General features: G+C 38.6%; 1 long non-coding RNA gene across 1 annotated transcript; it reads right to left on the bottom strand.

The window, feature by feature from the left end:
* Nucleotides 1-1,021: 1,021 nt before the first annotated feature.
* Nucleotides 1,022-20,134, bottom strand: LOC136317500 (uncharacterized). The gene is made up of 4 exons (XR_010727886.1): nucleotides 20,099-20,134; nucleotides 17,564-17,715; nucleotides 5,736-5,894; nucleotides 1,022-1,458 (listed from the first exon to the last, which is right to left on the bottom strand). It is a non-coding gene; the product is annotated as an uncharacterized lncRNA (long non-coding RNA).
* Between the last annotated feature and the right edge of the window lie 220 nt (nucleotides 20,135-20,354).

A 20,354-nucleotide genomic window follows, 5' to 3' on the forward strand; every position in this document is an offset into this window, starting at 1 on the left:
ATCTCTCTCTCTTCCTGTATGTTTGTCTGTATCTCTCTCTTTCACTAAAAATAAACAAACAAACAAACAAACAAACAAAAACATACCAGTAAAAATGTGCATAGCAAATGATCCAGGATTTCTATTGTTTTGTATTACCATGGAGATAAGGGTATCACGTGCATAGGAAAGCATAGATGGATGTCTATTGTGGCATTGCTTGTAGGAGCCAACATATTGAAAATAGCCTAAGATATTAAAGGGAAATTTTAAATAAAGTGTGGTCTATCTTTAACCCCCAAACAAACAAAAAAACACTACACTATAGTTTAAAAGAATAAAATTTTATTTATTTATTTATTTATTTATTTATTTATTTATTTTTATTAAGTGAGAGGTGGGGATGCAGAGAATCAGACTCTGGACCAAGATCCACCCAGGAAGCCTCCTACAGGGCAATGCTCTGCCTATCTGGAGTCACTGTTCAGTTGCTCGGCAACTAAGCTATTTTAATGCCTGAGGAGGCCACAGAGCCATCTTCAGTGCCTGGGGCCAACTTCCTTTTACCAATTGAGCTAAGGCTGCAGGAGGAGAAGAGATAGGGAGAGAGAAATAGAAGGGGGAAGCGGGGAGAAGCAGATGGTCACTTCTCCTGTGTACTCTAACTGGGAATTGAAACCAGGGTTCCTGCTCGCCTGGCTGACATTCTATCACTGAGCCAACTGGACAGGGCAAGAATGAAATTCTTATAATGCTGCATCTTTAGAAATATTGTTAAGTAAAGACATTATATATCTTAATATTATTATCACAAATAATATTGTTACAGATAATGAATTACTTAGTTCATCTTAATATACTGCTTTAACCAAACCTCCAATTTCAATCTCTTTCACATAATTAAATACTTATCAGTTTGATGGTTATCCATCTAGAAACTTATATATTTCTGCTTTGCATTTTAACTAAATATTATAATATTACATTATGACTTTCAGGTGCCCTTAATTATGAATTATAAACCATTAGACTCTTTTATTATAAAGGAGACTTCTGCACAACTCAGCTGAAACATGGTCTATAGTGATTGTGCATATTAACATAGATTTATAATTATTGTTTTATGCACATACCTTTTAAGTCATATAGAAGAAAAGAGGAGTTGGCCCTGGACAGTTGGCTCAGTTGATAGAGCATTAGCCAGGCTGCAGACATCCCGGGTTTGATCCTCAGTCAGGGCACAAGTGAGAAGCAACCATCTGCTTCTCCTCCCCTCCTTCTCACCCTTCTCTCTCTCTTCCCCTCTTGCAGCCAGTGTCTCCATTGGTTTGAGCACTGAGGATAGTTTGGTTGGTCCAAGTGTCAGCCTCAGGTGTGAGGACAGCTCAGTTGATTCGAGCATTGGCCCCAGATGGGGTAGCTGGGTGGATCTTGGTCAGGGCACATGTGGGAATATATCTTTCTATCTTCCTCTTCTCACTTAAGAATGAAAAGAAAAATAAAAAAGAAAAATAAAAAGAGGAGCTATAAACCAAATGTGCAAAACTACTTCCTTTTATATTTATATTCTTGTTAATTAACATTCAAGGTACTTCTGTTTTGCCCAGCAAAAGCAATGTTGCCTGCAATTAACATGCTTGTACACATATTAAATTACTGACGTTCTTATTTCTGTGGAATAGATTCTGGAAAATAAGATTGTTGTATCAAAAAGTATGTGCTTTCTTACATTTTCCAGCCTCCTTTGCACATATGTTCGGGCTATCAATTGTAATATAAGACACTTCTAAGGCTCACAAACAACACTGTGTGATCTCTCCACTCTCCTTTCAGTAACCTTGGAAACCATGTGTGCCATCTGGAACACATGATTGCGAAATGAATGCAGGCTAGAAACCTGAATAATCAACAGAGCAGAGGCGTGCAAGAAAGCCAGTAACTCTCATTAAACTATGACATGAAGGAGTAATAAATTGTTTTAAAACCACTGAGATAGCCTAGTTCATTTTAATATAGTGCTTTAACCAAACCTCCACTTCAATTCCCTCCCCACAATTAAACATTTATCAGTTTGTAGTATATCCATCTAGAAATTTCTATATTTCTATTTTGTATTTTAACTAAATGTTATAATATTATGTCTACTGTCATATTGTTTTTACTTAACAATATTCCTAAAGATGCTTCAATATATAAATTTCATTATTTCTAATGATTCTGTAGGTATTTTTGGTACAAGTAGACCACAGTTTATTTAAATTTTCCCCTGGGATGACAGGATATTTTAAATATTTTGGCTTTTACAAGCAATGTCACAATGGACATCCATCTATGCTTTCCTGTGCACATGTGTATGTATATCTTTATGGTAATATAAAACAGTAGAAATGCTGGGTCATATGATATGTACATATTTTTACTGGTATGTTTATTTACCACATTATATGCCATAAACCTATTCATCATCTCCAAAATCCTGACAAATATTGATGTAAAAATCCTCAACAAAATACTAACAAATTAAGCCAGCAACAGATTAAAGAAATTTTTATGTCATGATGAATTGAGGATTATCCACAGAAATGCAGGAGGTTATTCAACATATGAAAATCAGTTAATGTAATATATATTACAGTAACATAAGAAAAGAAAAAATGCAACATTTTCTCAAATGATGCAGAAAAAACACTTGATAAACTCTTATACCATTTCATTAAAAAAGACACTAGAAAATAAGAATTTAAGAGGGTTGTCTCAACATGATAATGGGTATTTATGAAAAACTCAATGCTAAATGATATGCAATAGTGAAAGATGGAAAGTTTTCCATGTAAGATCAGGAATAAGACAAGAATACCTGTTTTCACCAATATTGTACTGAAATTTCTAGTCAGAGAAATTAATCAAGAAAAAGAAATCAGCCTGACCTGTGGTGGCACAGTGGGATAAAGCATCGATCTGGAACACTGAGGTCGCCGGTTCGAAACCCTGGGCTTGCCTGGTCAAGGCACATATGGGAGTTGATGCTTCCTGTTCCTCCTCTCTCTCTCTCTCTCTCTCTCTCTCTCTCTCTCTCTCTCCTCTCTGAAAATTGAATAAATAAAGTCTTTAAAAAAAAAGAAAAAGAAATCAATCAAATCCAGGGTCACAGTGAAGGTGGCAGCATAGGTAAATGTGATACTCCAGTTCTCCCTTTTTTTATATATAACTAAACTACAGAACAACCATCATTCAGAAAGACCTGAAATTCAGCTCAACAGAAGTCCAACAACTAAGGGTATAAGAAACAAGCTACATTGACAATGGTAAGAGGAGCAGAGACGCTGAATGGGCTGGTCCCAAATGCACGTGTGGCAGTTAAAAATAGAGAGGAATGTCTCACTTGCAGAGGTTACCTATGAGGTGCAAGGGGTCCCACTGCTTAGCAGCCTCCCCCAACACAGAGTTCCAGTGCCAACAATTTAAGTCCTCATAACTTCTGGCTGTGAAAACCAGCAGGAACTGTAGTTGAGTGAGATGGAGGGATGCTGGAGTGTCTGGAAGTCCCCTTGAAAGGCCTGCATACACACTTGCTCAGTCTCAATCACTCTGAGTTCCACCACTGGAGCAACAGCTTGAAAGGCAGCAAGGACATATGCAGAGGAACTGAATTGTCTGGCATTAGGACGAGCATTGGTGGGGCAGCTTTGACCCAGACAGAAGTGTTGGCAGAGACCATTGTGCCTTTGCTGAGCCCTCTGCTCAAAGAGTCAGCAAGCGGGCACCATATGTGAATCTTCATTAACCTGGCTAACACTGTTTATCCTGCACTGGTGATTCCCTGAGACCTCCCCATCTCACCTAACTTGCAGACCCACCCAAGCCATTTCCAGTGACTTTTCCATACAAATGACCTGTCATGGTTCACACTTCAGACTATCCCAAAATCTCTCATGCAAGCAGCATCTGGCCTGGTTGTGCTCCATACCTCTTGCTAAGTGGCCCCAGACCCACCACTTATGGCAGCCAGCCTTGGTTCACAGCCTGTGCTCTCTTAGGTACATCCAAGCCCAACACAAGTAGCAGCTACCTGCAAATCACTTTGTAGCTCATGCCCTGTGGCCCTGGGCAGGACACAGGTGGTGGCTGACCTTGGCCTGCATCTCACAGGAGACCCCAGAGCCACCTCTACAAGTGATACAACATAGGGTTAGAATCAGTAGGCACCATAGCCTCTCTAAGGTAAATTCTGTTCCATGAGGTGGGCCCCTGCACAACTAATCCTCCGCAGTGATTGCAGACAGTCCTTGCAACCAATCGATCTGGGCATAAATCCCTCCTATTTACATGCCAATAAGAATCAAGGCCCAAGTACAACAGAAGGGTGTACAAAGCCCCCATGGGGAGTGGTCCCCTTGGAATGCCCAGCTCAGGTGATCAGGGAGGCTGTGCCACTGGACCCTCCAGAATACCTACTACATAAGCCTGTGTTCTACCAAGCCCCAGGACACAGAGCAGCTTTACTTAATCCATAGAAACAAACACAGAGAGGCTGCCAAAGGAAGGAGACTAAGAAACATCTCCCAATTTAAGAATAGAACAAAACTCTAGAAAAAGAACTAAACAAAAGAGGTATAAGCAATCTACCAGATGCAGAGTTCAAAACACTGATTATAAGGATGCCCAATGAACTTAGGTGAAGAGTAGATGAACTTAGTGAGTACTGTAACAAAGAAGAAACATGAAAAAATGAAATGAGAAAACATAAAGAAGAATGAGTCAGAAATGAAGAATGCATGAACTGAAATGAATACATTGTAAGAAATCAACAGTAGAGTAGATGAAACAGAAGATCAAAGCAGAGATTCTAGAATATAAAGGATCAGAGAACACCCAATCAGAAGAGCAAAAAAAAAAAAAAAATCCAAAAAAATGAAGATAGTGTAAGGAGCCTCCAGGACAACTTCAAGCATACCAACATTTGCATCATGGGGGTGGCAGAAAAAGAAGAGAGAGAGCAAGGAATTGAAAACCTATGTGAAAAAAATGACTGAAAACTTCCCTAATTTGATAAAGAAAAAGGACACATAAGCCCAGGAAGCACAAAGAGTCCAAAACGAAATGAACCCAGAGGCCCACATGAAGACACATCATAATTAAAATGCCAAACGTTAAAGACAAAGAGAATCTTAAAAGCAACAAGAGAAAATCAGTTACTTATCTGCAAGGGAGTTCCCTGGGATTGTCAGCTCATTTCTCAACAGAAACTTTGCAAGCTAGAAGGGATTGACAAGAAATATCTACAGTGATGAAAAGCAAGGACCTACAACCAAGACTACTCCTCTACCCTGAAAAGCTGTCATTTTAAGACAGATAAAGAGTTTCCCAGATGAGAAAAAGTTAAAGAAATTCATCATCACCAAACCAGTATTACAAGAAATGTTAGTCTTTTTTAAGATGGGAGAGGGATGGGGGATGAGTGAAAAAGATGAAAGTATTAAAAAGTACAAATTGGTAGTCACAGAATAGTCAAGGGGATATAAAGTACAGCATAAAGAATGTAGTCAATAATATGTTAATAACGATGCATGGCTTCAGATGGGAACTCGATTTATTGAGGTGATAACTTAATAAGGTATATAATATCTAATCACTGAATTGTACACCTAAATCTAACATAATTTGTATGTCAGGTGTAATTGCAAAATAAAAAACGCATTTAAAGTAAAAATAATTAATCAAATAATTCATATTAGAAAGGAAGAAGTAAGCCTGACCTGTGGTGGCGCAGTGGATAAAGCGTCAACCTGGAAATGCTGAGGTCGCCGGTTCGAAACCCTGGGCTTGCCTGGTCAAGGCACATATGGGAGTTGATGCTTCCAGCTCCTCCCCACCTTCTCTCTCTGTCTCTCTCTCTCCCTTTCTCTCTCTCCTCTCTAAAAAAAAATATGAATAAATAAAATTTTAAAAAAAGGAAGAAGTAAAATTATTTTTATTTGCAGCTAGCATTATCCAATATAGATAATATGCAAGGTTACTAGAGCTAATAAATAAACTTGGAAAATTTCAGGTTACAAGATCAGCCATCTAAAATCAGCTGTATTTCTCTATACACTAGCAATGAGCAATCCAAAAAAAAATTAAGAAAGCAATTCTGTGTATAAAAGCATAAAAGTAATAAAATAATTAGGAATAAATTTAACTAAGGCAATTCAAGACTTGTACACTGAAAATGATAAAACTGCTAAAAGTAATTAAATAAGACCTAATTAAGTTGAACTGTTTCCTATGTTCACAGATCTAAAGACATAATATTGTTAAGATAATAATTCCCAAACCAATATACAGATTGAGTGCAATTCCTATCAAAATAAGAACAGAATCTTTTCCAGAAATAAAAAGATGTTAGTAAAATTCATATGGAATATAGGCCCTGGCCGGTTGGCTCAGCGGTAGAGCATCGGCCTAGCGTGCGGAGGACCCGGGTTCGATTCCCGGCCAGGGCACACAGGAGAAGCGCCCATTTGCTTCTCCACCCCTCCGCCGCGCTTTCCTCTCTGTCTCTCTCTTCCCCTCCCGCAGCCAAGGCTCCATTGGAGCAAAAGATGGCCCGGGCGCTGGGGATGGCTCTGTGGCCTCTGCCTCAGGCGCTAGAGTGGCTCTGGTCGCAATATGGCGACGCCCAGGATGGGCAGAGCATCGCCCCCTGGTGGGCAGAGCGTGGCCCCTGGTGGGCGTACCGGGTGGATCCCGGTCAGGCGCATGCGGGAGTCTGTCTGACTGTCTCTCCCTGTTTCCAGCTTCAGGAAAATGGAAAGAAAAAAAAAAAAAGAAAAAAAAATTCATATGGAATATAAAGAAATCCTAAATAGACAAAAAATCTTGGGAACAAAGCAGGAAGATTCACATTTCCTAATTTCAAAACCCTAAAAAATTTTGGCAATCAAAAGAGTATCATAAGGATGAATATACAGATAAATGGAATAGAACTGCAAGTCCAGTAATAAACGCATACATCTGCGATCATTTGGTTTTTGACAAGGGTGATGAGTTCATTCAATAGAACAAAGAAAAAGCGCTTCAAATAATGAGATGAAAACTAGATACCCACATCCACAAGAATGAAGTTAGATCCCTACCTAACAATATGTAAAAAAAAAATAGTCACAGTGGCCTGGCCAGGTAGCTCAGTGGCTAGAGCGTTATCCCTGCTTTCCAAGGTTGCAGGTTCAATCTCAGGTCAGAGCACATATGAGAAGCAATCAGTGAGTAAGCAAGGAGGTGGGATAACTAAGTAGAACAACTAACTGATGTTTCTCTCCTTGTCCTCTCTCTCTCTCAAATCAATGGAAAAAAATTTTCTTTCACATCAAAAGTTTATGACAGTGCAGATAGAGCTTTCCTTAACCAAGTGCTATGCTGAACAACACTAAGTATTCCTTAAGGCAGAGTTATTAAGCTAAACCAATGAAGTAACAACTCAGAAAAAGATGTCAATTTCAACTATTTTTGGCTAATATGAATTTGGGAAACCAATAAAGGGATTATAGAAACATGACAAATTTCTGGAAATTTGCCCATTAGCTACTATAGTAACAAATGGTGATGTTAAAATATTTTTTAAAAATTTTTATTAATTTTAATTTATTGTGTTAACATGGATTCAATTGTCCCACTCAGTATAGCACCCTCAGTCCCCACTCCTGTGTCCCACATTACAACCCTTTTGCCCCCCTTCCCCTTGTGCCCTCCCCCCTTGGAAAAAAAAGTTTTAAAGAAATAATGAACCTAAAAATAGTCACAGTGAGCCTGACCTGCGGTGGTGCAGTGGGTAAAGCGTCGACCTGGAAATGCTGAGGTCGCCGGTTCGAAACCCTGGGCTTGCCTGGTCAAGGCACATATGGGAGTTGATGCTTCCCGCTCCTCCCCCCTTCACTCTCTGTCTCTCTCCTCTCTCTCTAAACATTAATAAATAAAATCTAAAGAAAATTAAAAAAAATAGTCACAGGAATAATAAACAACATAGGGAATATATTCAATAATATTGTAATAACTATGACTGATGTCACGGGGTACTTGACTTATTAGGGAGGTCATTTCGTAAATTATATAAATGTCTAAACACTGTGGTGTACAACTGAAACTAATATAATTATGAATATCAATTAATGTAATTGAAAAATTAAAGAATAGTTTAAAAATTAAATTAAATTAAACCTTGGAATAATAAAAATAAACTCAAAATGGATTAAAGATCTAAAAATAGGAGCTAAAACGATAAACCTTTTGGAAAAAAACAGAAGTAAATCTTCATGACTTTGTATTAATCAATGGATTCTTAAATATAGCATCAAAAGCATTAGCAAAAATAAAATAAAAATAGATAAGTTGTGCCCGACTGGGCGGTGGCGCAGTGGATAGAGCGTCGGACTGGGATGCGGAAGACCCAGGTTCGAGACCCTGAGGTTTCCAGCTTGAGCGCGGGCTCATCTGCTTTGAGCAAGGCTCACCAGCTTGGACCCAAGGTCGCTGGCTCGAGCAAGGGGTTACTTGGTCTGCTGAAGGCCCACAGTCAAGGCACATATGAGAAAGCAATCAATGAACAATTAAAGTGTTGCAACATGCAATGAAAAACTAATGATTGATGCTTCTCATCTCTCCGTTCCTGTCTGTCTATCCCTCTCTCTGACTCTCTCTCTGCCTCTGTTAAAAAAAAAATAGATAAGTTGTACTTCACCAAATAAGCTTCATTAGATACTGATTCACCCCCTCCCGCTCACTGTTTAGTTGTTGCTTGCTTATTAGTTTTGTGACTTGGCTAGGCTATGTTAGTAAAGCCTGTTTTCCCTATTGTGTGACCCTTTTGATGTCACTCCTCAGAGAGTGCAAATTTAGGCACATGCACAGGCATCCTGGGATTACAGTGGTTTTTACCAACAATCTTTTTTTGACTGTCTCTTTCTTTGATCTCTGTGTTAAGCTGTGCGCTTCACTTGGTATTATTATTACTCTAGGCCTGTTAGGCAACACTAATTATAGGCTGATTGCTCTGTTGTTTTAAAAAAAAAAAGTCTTGAGGCATAAAATGTTCAACAGTCTGATCAAATTAAATTGTCAGGGACAGTTTCTGAGGCCAATATTTGAAATTTACTCTGACCCCCTCCCCAGCAGACTCTTTTTTACTAACTCTCTCCCTTGTGTTCTAGCTGGCCTGTGGTTTTACTTGTTTGCCCTTAAGGGAATCGATTTGTTTTCTACTATCCCCTTGAGCTGGATCTTCCTCACACTGTGTTTTAAATTAAGTCAGCTCTTTTAGTGAGCATATAGGAATTCTCTCCCTGCACAACGATTCTGAGCTGCTACTTTGGGGCAGGACTGGAGTGAGACCAATCAGGAGGACTCCTATAATTCCCCGTCTGCCACTGTAGGGTAGAACCTTTGTCCAACGGGTAAGTGACTGGTTAAAGAGGAAATCCATGACCTCTTGGCCACACTAACCAAAAATTTAGCCTCTTCAACTCTAATTTGGAAAGAATAAGAAATGCTGGTGGCCTGCCTTCAAAGAGAGAAGTTATAAGCCTTGATTGGGAGCTGAGGGAAAAGGAAATCCTGTGTTCTTGGCCACCACTGTCTTGAGTTTCTGTTGATAGGAGAAAAATTCTGAGACAACCTAATTTAAATTACAGCAAGCAGGAGAGGGGGAGAAAGAGGCTGAAGTAATCAGCTAGCAGCTGTGGGTTGAAACTAAGAAAAGATTAATAACATTCTTGAATATTTGTTGAGACTTTCAACCAAATTCCAGGTGGCTCTGAAAAAAAAAAGAAAAAAAATAAAATAGCCAACCAGGCCCTGGCCAGTTGGCTCAGCGGTAGAGTGTCGGCCTGGTGTGCGGGAGACCCGGGTTTGATTCCCGGCCAGGGCACATAGGAGAAGCGCCCATTTGCTTCTCCACCCCCCCCCCTTCCTCTCTGTCTCTCTCTTCCCTTCCCGCAGCCAAGGCTCCATTGGAGCAAAGATGGCCCGGGCGCTGGGTATGGCTCCTTGGCTTCTGCCCCAGGCGCTAGAGTGGCTCTGGTCGCGGCAGAGCGACTCCCCGGAGGGGCAGAGCATCGCCCCCTGGTGGGCAGAGCGTTGCCCCTGGTGGGCGTGCCAGGTGGATCCCGGTCGGCCGCATGCGGGAGTCTGTCTGACTGTCTCTCCCAGTTTCCAGCTTCAGAAAAATACAAAAATAAAATAAAATAAAATAAAATAGCCAACCACCAGACACCAGCACATCCTACTTATGCATGAACTTTCCAGACTGTTGCTCACAACCAATCAAGTAATAATATTTTTTCTTGTGGACTATGCACCTATCCTTTGTTTTTTTTTTCCTCCCTCCTTTCACTTATTCCCACCCTCTCCATCTATATATAGCCAATGTAAATTCTTTCAGAACAACTTATGTCTTTCTTCTCCAAACTTATTGTACAAAACAGCACTGTCAGCTTCAGGACGGCAGAGATGTTCATCTTTTCCATGTAGCTCATTTACTGGTGGTTTAAACTCTATGTCCCAGGATCTGGTCCTTTTTCTGGCTAGTCTATTGCTTAATAGAATCTTTCAGAAAAGTTTTCACATGCGTAGGTTTTTATTTAACACTGTTTACCTGAACTGGGTGGAGAGGAACATGAGAGTATGTCCTGGTTCAAACACCAGAAACACTTGTTGTTTTTACTATTTTTCTACAATAAATGTTCCTTCATTTTCTATTTTCCCTTAGGACAATTTTTAGAGACACTAAATGTTTGGGTTTTTTTTTTATAGTTTCTTTTGTCTGCTGTTTTTGAGTCTTCATAGCTGCTCCTGCTATTATCACAAAAGTGAACATATGTCCATTTTTTTATTGTAATTCAGTGAATTTAATAGATATGGGACTGTTCAGATTTTCTATTTCTTCTTTTCTCTCCTTTGGAAGTTGGGTTTTTAAAATAAATTCATGCATTTAATAACAATTTTTAAATTTATTGGTATGAAGTTGTTCACATTATCTTTTCATTATCTTCTTAAAATCTTTAGAATACACACTGTTATTCTTTCTTTTATCCCCGGTATTTCTTTTGTGTCTTTTTTTTTTTTTTCTTGATCACTTTTGTTAGAAGGCTTTGATTTTCTTAGTGTTTATGTAGAATCAATCACATTTTGTTTCTTTGTTTTGAATGTTTCATTTCTCTTTGAATAATTTCTATTCATCAATGTTTCTTTTTACTCCCCGGTTCTCTGGGATCCCACTTATTCCTGCCCAACCCCCTCCACCGCCAAGAATGAGGGACAAGACCTTGGACTGAGGCTTCTGCTGGCTGAACTGATTAAGGGCAGGAAGCCAGCCCCAGAATCAGCCCCAGGACAGCCCACCCGCACTCACTCTTCCTGCCCTTCCCCCTCCTCCCACTTCCTACCTTCACTCCCCCTTCCCGGCCCCCAAGGCCAAGATCTCCCTGGCCCACAAACTTGATAGCGGAAGTTCATAATTGTTTTTCTATAAGGAATGTGTGGACTTATATTGGTTCTTTCCCCAACATTTACATACAAGCAAGCTTATTGATATTTTAAGCCTTTCTTCTTTTCTAATATATGCATTTAAGGACATGAAATTTCTTACTAAGCACAGATAACTGCATCCCATAGGTTTCCATGTGTTGTGTGGGTTTTTTTTATCATTCATTAAATATAATACTAAATTTGATTTTCATTTGTTTTTACCTATGAATTATTGAGAAATGTATTGCTTAATTTACTTACACTTTGAGATTTTCTTGTTGATATCTATATTATTAATTCTTACCTTAATCCATCAGTCATCAGAACATATGCTGAATTATTTCAGTACTTTGAAATTTGCTGATATTTTGGTTAACGGACCTAATGGAAGATCAATTTTAGCAAATGTCCCATTTACCCTTGAAAGTAATTTATATTCTACAGTTGTAGATTGTAAATTAGACAAATTTGTTGATTTTATTGCTTAAATCTTCAATATTTCTACTGATTTTTTTCTCATTCTTCTATCAACTATTTCTATATCCCACAATGACTTTAGATTTATCTAGAATTTTAGAATTTTTCTATTAGATTATTTTTCTTTATAAAATCTCTCTTTTTTATTTATTTATTTTTAGAGAGGAGAGAGAGGGAGAGAGACAGAGAGAGAGAGAGAGAGGAGAGAGAGAGACAGACAGAGAGAGAGAGAGAAGGGGGGAGGAGCTGGAAGCATCAATTCTCATATGTGCCTTGACCAGGCAAGTCCAGGGTTTCGAACCGGCGACCTCAGCATTTCCAGGTCGACGCTTCATCCACTGTGCCACCACAGGTCAGGCTTAAAATATATCTCTTTATCTCTAGTAGTATTTCCTGACTTAATACCTACCTTATTGGCTATTTTCATAGCTATACCAGCTTTCCTTTGTTTAGCACAAAAATGTATATGTTTTTCCACACTTTGATTTTCAGTTTTTCTGCGTTCCTACATTTAAGGTGTGTATTCTTAAGCAGCATGATTTATTATTATTTATCCAGCCTCATTTAAAATATTCTGTCTGTTTACATTCACTCTAATCATTGATATGCTTGTGTTTGTGCCTCTCACCTTACTATTTGTATTTTATTTGAACCTCTTGTTCTATGTTTCTATTGAATTAAATTGTATCACAGGTCTTAATAGATAGGAGAAACTTGTGTATCCTCTAAACTTGTGTTCAATTTTATGCACACATATGTGTGTGAGAGGATGGTTGTATCCATTTCTTCAAAGTGTGTGCATGTTCTGATGAATCTATAATTCTCATTAGTTTCAGAAGAAAGTTTATGATGTATAAAAAAGAGAGTCACCCAGTTAAGAAGAGGCAAAACATTGACTTGGTTCCAATGCCTTATTGATACTTTTATGATGATATTACTAGTTACTAAGAAACTTATATTATTGTCTCCCATTTACGGATTTTTCTACTTGTCATTTTATTCTAATTTTATTTTTTGCTTTATGTCTTTAAGTATATATAAAGAATTATGATACCTTCCTGGTGGATTGATCTTTTCTCTTTGTTAAATTCCCTTTTTATCTATATAAATGCTCATTGCCTTGAATTCTACCTTGCTTGATATTTTAACAGCAATACAAGTTTCCTTATAGATACATTTTGTGTAACTTGTAACATCCTTTCACCTTCTGTTTCACATTCATTGTTAATCTTACATAACCATCTTATCATTTTACTTTTACTTGGAATCATAAGGGACAGAGTGGAGATTTAGCTGCACTTAGAACTGACAGGTTTCAACCCTTCGACTCTTACAACCTGAGCTGTATTGCTTCACTAAATGTTGCAAGTACTCTTTGTTCTCAGTCTTCATGTTCTCCATGGCTGATTTCATCCACTTCCACAGTAGTCACTACAGTTTTAGTCATGAGGAAACTCAATTCCACATTTATACCCCAAACTGCTCTCTGGCCCTATAGATGCTTTTGCACTTCTCTAGTGGAACTCTCCCCCTGAGTGTTCCTTCCAAGGGCATCTCAATCTAAACAGCTCTAAAATTTGTTCCACCCTTAATCAAGATTAACCCTGTTTCTCTGCCCCAGGTTTCCTAATCTTAGTGATGTGGCCACCCAATTCCACATCTCTAGCCCAGACTGCTCTTTCCTCTGGATCCACAGATTTTTATCCACTTTTCTAGTAGAATTCTCCTCCTGAATGTCCCAAGAGAATCTCAATCTAAACAGGTCCAAAATTTGTTCCACCACTCATCAAGATTAACCTAATTTCTCTGCCCCAGGCTTCCTGCTCAGCAACGTTCAAGCTACAGTGCTTGCTCTAGTCACAAATTAGCCCTTTACTTTCTTCATTTTTTATTTAATTTATTGTGGTAACATTCGTTAATAAAACTATACAGGTTTTAGGTGTACAATTCTATAATAAATCATCTGTGTATTGCATTGTGTGCTCACCACTTCAAGTCAAGTCTTCTTCTATCACCATCTGTCTGTCTTCCCTCCACCTTTCTCCATCTCCCCTACCTTTCCCCACCCTCTTTCCTCTTTCTCTCCTGCAATCCCTACAGTGTTCTGTGTGTCTATAGGTTTTTTATCTCCTTAATCCCTTTACCCAGCAGCCTCTTCTGACTGCTGTCAATCTCTTCTCTGTATTTACGAGTCTGTTTCTATTTTATTAGTTTATTTTGTTCATTAGATTCCACATATAAGTGAAATCATATGGTACTTGTTTTTCTCTGGCTTATTATATATCACAATAATCTCCAGGCTCATCCATGCTGTCACAAAAAGTAAGATTTCCCCCTTTTTTATGGCTGAGTAGCATCTGATTGTGTAAATGTATCACAGTTTTTTTATCCACTCATCTATTGATGGGCACTTGGGCTGTTTCCACGTCTTGGCTATTGTACATAATGCTGCAATGAACATAAAGGTGCATGTATTCTTATAAATTAGTGTTTTGGGTTTCTTCTGATACATTACCAGAAGTGGAATTGCTGGATCATAAGGCTCTTTTCTCTTAAGTTTCTCTAACAAACATTCAAGTTTTGTTAAAGGAGATACATAAATCTGATATTGTAAAACAAATTAAGAGATAGTATTTACTACAAAATACTCATTTTTGAAATGTGTATGGATAAAAAAAAAACCTGAAGGAATGTACTTGGTCATTTATGTCCCAGAAAACATGTATTCACACAACAAATGTCTATTTTTCTCCCATTACTAAAAAGTGTCTTAATTTTATTGGATATTTTTCTCTGTTTTTTGCTTCTGCTTCTCCAGACTTTCTTCTCCTTCCTAATTTCAAAATTCTCAAAGCTTGGGCTTACTATGATGATCTCTCAAGTCCTCAATGTTGGAGACTCCCTTTTTTCTCCCTTGGTTCCCAATATCAATTGCCTTATTATCTTCATCATGCCCAGTATTCAATGTGAGGGAAAATACCTAGAAAAACAACTTAATTTTCAAATTATATTTAAGCCTGGCCTGTGGTGGCGCAGTGGATAGATTGTTGACCTGAATGCTGAAGTCACCGGTTCGAAACCTTGGGCTTCCCCAGTCAAGACACATAAGACAATATAACCAATGAACAATTAAAGTGAAGAAACTACGAGTTGATACTTTTTGCTCCACTACCCCTTATCCTTTCTCTGTAAAATCAATAAATAAAATCTTTTAAAAATAATAAAATTATATTTAAGAAAATAAATGGCTGTCATCTGTTTTTCCATCAGTTTTGATGGAGTTATTTATTTATTTATAAGAGGGTGAGATCACTGATTCTGGAGCCCAACAATTTTGGCTACATCCAGGTTTTATAATTTACTAGTTTTACAAACCCAAGTAATTTGCTTAATCTCCATGTGCCTCAATTTCTTCCTATGGAAAGTGAGGACATTGATATAGGTCTCACAGGTTTCTTTTGAAGAATGAATTAATTAGTACCTGTAAATGCTTAGAATATTGTCTGGACTAGGGTGCACACTAAAAGTATGTTACAACTATTATTATTATTACCATTATTTTATACATATCACAAATTAACACAATGACATATATATATATATATATATTCAGAATTGGTTTACTGGCAATAAGATTGGAACTGTGCAAAAAATTAAAATGTAACAACCTGAAATTGAAGCAAATAACAACAGAGAAAATCACCTTTAATCACACATTCATTCCCATATATCAACAGTGGTGAATTTCTTTCTGTCTTTTTTTTTATTTGCATATGCACATTTCCATACATATTTATATACCTTACTTTCTTGATTATTAGATTACAGCAGTGGTAGTCAACCTGGTCCCTATTGCCCACGAGTGGGCATTCCAGCTTTCATGGTGGGCGGTAGCGGAGCAACCAAAGTATAAATAAAAAGATAGATTTAACTATAGTAAGTTGTTTTATAAAGATTTATTTTGCTAAACTTAGCGAAAATCCAACATAAAGTACTTGGTAAGTAATTATTATTATATGCTTTAACTTGCTGTAGGTATAAAAAGGTTGACTACCCCTGATTACAGCATCAGCAACATACATACATCATTGATTCAGAAACACTATTTGGAGAAAAATAACACTATCACATAAACATCTATTTCATGATGTGTCCCAATATCAGAAATATTGAATGCTTTTGTAAAAATAGATCTTAACAAGAAAATTTAGGTAATGTGTTATATGCATTTCTAGAATCACTGACATTATTATGTTTTTCCTTGGAGTTTTTTTCTAAGCATATCTCTACTGACTATAGACTGGATGTTTTTGTGCCACCCCTACTCAAATTCACATATTGAAACCTAATCCCAACTGTAATAATTGAAAGTTTGATCTTTTAGAGGTGATTAGATCCTGAGGGTGGATCCCTTATAAATGGGATTGGTGTCACTATAAAAGAGGCCCTAGCAAGCTCCCTTGCCCCTTCCAACACATGAGGTACATGCAGGAGACAGCTGTCTACAAAACAAAATGTAGGCTGTTTCTAGAGGCCAGATATGTCAGTGCCTTGATCTTGGACTTCTCAGTTTCCACAACTGGGAAAAAATATTTTTTCTGTACTTAAGCCACCCAATATATGGTATTTTTGTTATTTAAATCTGAGTGGACTAAAAGAATACTCAATACAATTCTGTTTTCAGCGCACTAGGAAATGTTTTTCCAGTGTTAGCATGCATTAACATCTCCCATGGAAGCCTGATAGTAATATATATTTTGGGGCCTGGTTGGAAGTGTGTTTGAGTCATGGAATCTAGGGAGGGATGCCAAAGTCTGCATTGTTAGCAAGAGAGACAGAAAATTTGAAGCAGGTCGTTTATTTGTCATGCATTGAACATAACACAGAATTTTATTCATGCTTTTTCCTCTAAATTTTAATTTATTGATTTTACGAGACAGAGGAAAGAGAGGGGTGTCAGGAATGAGAAGTATCAACTCATAATTGCTTCATTTTAGTTGTTCATCTATTGCTTGTCATATGTGCCTCGACTGGGCAAGCCCAGGGTTTCCAACTAGGGTTCTCAGCATTTCAGGTCAAAGCTTTATTCACTGTGCCACCACAAGCCAGCAAATTATCCTCATGTTTTAATTTGGCATTCCATTTGTCTCCTACTAAGCTCCTTTGGAAATGCAAGTCTTTGTCTCTAGAAAAATGAAATAACTTATCTGTTGTTCTTTAGTCAAGAGCATAACTGGGTCAAGGACTTGAGGATCTCATGGAGTTATAATGGCCATATTAAACATTTGTTCACCATTTACAATGTGTCAAACATTGTAATAAGCGCTAGAAGTATACAGTTGATAAAGAAACTGTAACTGCTATGAGAATGGCACAGTTTTGCAGAAGAATACTTATTAACACTTTTATAGATTTTTTTATCTTACAAAATATTTTAAACTCCTCCATGTAGGGACAAGATCAGGTATGGGGTGTTATTCAGTTTTGATCTAAAAAGGCAAATATCTTTGTAATTTATAAACTTCATGTATGTCTCTTGTCTCAGTGGGTAGGTCTGCCCAGAATTTTTTCCATGAGACAGTGTGGAATATCCTGAAAGAAAAGTTACCTCTGAAAAAGCATGGCAGGCCTTGGCCGGATATCTCAGTTGTTTGAAGCATCATTCTGGAGCACAGAGGTTGTTGGGTTAGATTCTCCAGTCAGGACACATACAGGACCAGCTCCATGCTTCTGTTTCTCTCTTTCCCTGCTTCTCTCTCTCTCTCTCAAAAAAAAAAAAAAAAAAAAAAAAAAAAAAAAAAAAAAACATAGCAATCATAAAGAGCCCATGTTGGCACCATATAAAAAGTATTCTTTCAAAGTTCCACCACTAAAATATATAGAAAACAACATATTTTTATTATAAAACAAACAATCTTTATTATAATTAAGATGATAAGTGGCTAATTCCAACTGTTCAAATGATCATTTTATTTAATCATCATTTACTTTCTTAATGAAGTCTTATATTCATGTCTTGACCCAGTACCATTCACCCAAACGGAATCATGTCTGAGTCACTGGGGAGTAGAGGACCTATAAGTAAAGTAAGAGAGGCCTCGTTATACTAAGACCTTGGTTAAGTTATTAGTTACTAAGTTGCATTTGTGCGGTGCCCACATTCAAAAGTGTAACAATCTCATATAAATCAGTAGAGCTTGCCCTGGCCGGTTGGCTCAGCGGTAGAGCGTCGGCCTGGCATGCGGGGGACCCGGGTTCGATTCCCGGCCAGGGCACATAGGAGAAGCGCCCATTTGCTTCTCCACCCCCACCCCCTCCTTCCTCTCTGTCTCTCTCTTCCCCTCCCACAGCCAAGGCTCCATTGGAGCAAAGATGGCCCGGGCGCTGGGGATGGCTCCTTGGCCTTTGCCTCAGGCGCTAGAGTGGCTCTGGTCGCAGCAGAGCGACACACTGGAGGGGCAGAGCATCGCCCCCTGGTGGGCAGAGCGTCGCCCCTGGTGGGCGTGCCGGGTGGATCCCAGTCGGGCGCATGCGGGAGTCTGTCTGACTGTCTCTCCCCATTTCCAGCTTCAGAAAAAGAAAAAAAAATCAGTAGAGCTTGATCACCTTGAGGATTCCAACACATCAAATCACAGCCAAAAGAAGGAAAAAGAGAAGCGACAGTCGAGTAGAAGATATAGAAGTATCCAGAAGAGAGTGGCACCCACTTCTAAGCTGCCTGAACTTTTCCCTGAACACAGGTTAGACATCTCTCAGCTGTCCCCAAGTATCCCTGGGGTCTGGCCAAGAGAATGGGGTAGGGTCCAAGCCAACACAGTTCACACATTCAATACCTCATCTGATCCACTCAACAGCAAATAATCTTTCTTCTTAACAGATGACAAGGGTGACCCTTTAAAGTCATGGTGATAAATACTAGGGTTATATTGCTAAACAATATATTAAAAAGTTTGAAGTGCATTTTTTGTTCTCTTAACAAATTTGTATTAAATGACAGCTTTAAAAGCTGATTGGCATATTGTTTTATTATATTTAGGGATACAAGTAATACATAAAAATTTGGAGAGAATACAGTTATCAAAAAAAAAATTAAGTCATTCACAATTATGCCATATAAACACGTGCATTTCAGTATATATACCTTAAGGCTCTTTATTTATGTATATAATACATAAATATACTTGATTTAAAATGAAGCAATGATAAGTTTATACACTGCTTTGTAACTTTTTAAATTTAAAATACATAGTAAACATGTTTATATTAAAATTGGTGAACACATCTGCTGCAAAAAAGACTTGTTGACTTCAGATAGAAGCTGGCATTACTAAACATTTTGAAACATTTGAATTAGCAAAATAACACCAAGAAAAGACAAAGATACAGAAAGCAGGAATGAAAGGTATTAAACTCAGTGAAATCTTCAGTTTTCAAGGCATAAAGAAAAACATCATGGTGGTGATGATGACGGTAGTTCCCATTAAAGACGTGTGGACTGTACCTTAACTTCATTGCCTTGGGTTTAACTCTTTCATCTCTGCCATGAAACATTCCATATCATGTGCATCTCCATCTATCATGTTAATGTTATTGACAAGATAAACGGGCACACCGCCTCTAAAATCCTGGAGAAGTGAAGCCCAACCCATTCTAATATTGCCTTCAGGCTCCTGATTTCACGGACAGTGAGTTTCCTCTATATTGTGCAAAGGGACCTTTTTTCCTTGACGACATTCTCCATATTGGGGCTTCCCCTCCCCCATCCTCCTCCCTTTATCCCGCCACCACTCCGGCGTATCTACTTTCGACTCCATTACTCGAGACAAAAGGCAAGCGAAAGGACTGAATGCTTGGTGGAAAGATCAGGACCGAGGACAGAGGCCCTACTATGCACCTTTCAGGATTCAATGCCATTTATATCAACGGTTTTTACATTTTAATTTTTCCAACTGAGAGGAATCATGTGGCCTCTAAGGGGTCTCCAGCGGGAGCTCCTCCCTCCTGCTCGCTTCTCTCCTCCTTCCTCTGAAACTCTCCATTTTTTTCTTGTAGATCCTACCCCAAGCTTTTGCAGGCACTAAAGGAGAGGGAAGCCTCAGACTGTGCTCTGTTCCCGCTCCCCACCACTGTTCCTCGCACTAACCTGCGCCAAACCTTGCTGGCTCCTGCTCCTCCTCTGCATTCTCGCTGCGAGGGACACAGCCCTGACATGCTGACCCACAGACCTGATGACGCTGGGGTGGGTGAAGTGAGGGCTGTTGCACCCAGAACTCCGTGCGGACCATACGCCTGCCAGCCCCTTCCCGGACCCACCCACCCCGCGTCTCCCAGAACCGGGTATCTCAATTTTGTCCCCCCTTAGCCTCCCTCCTTCTACGAAGCCGTTCTCAGCCTCTGAT

This window comes from Saccopteryx bilineata, chromosome X (assembly GCF_036850765.1).
Source record: "Saccopteryx bilineata isolate mSacBil1 chromosome X, mSacBil1_pri_phased_curated, whole genome shotgun sequence".
In the NCBI taxonomy this organism is placed as follows: Eukaryota; Metazoa; Chordata; class Mammalia; order Chiroptera; family Emballonuridae; genus Saccopteryx; species Saccopteryx bilineata.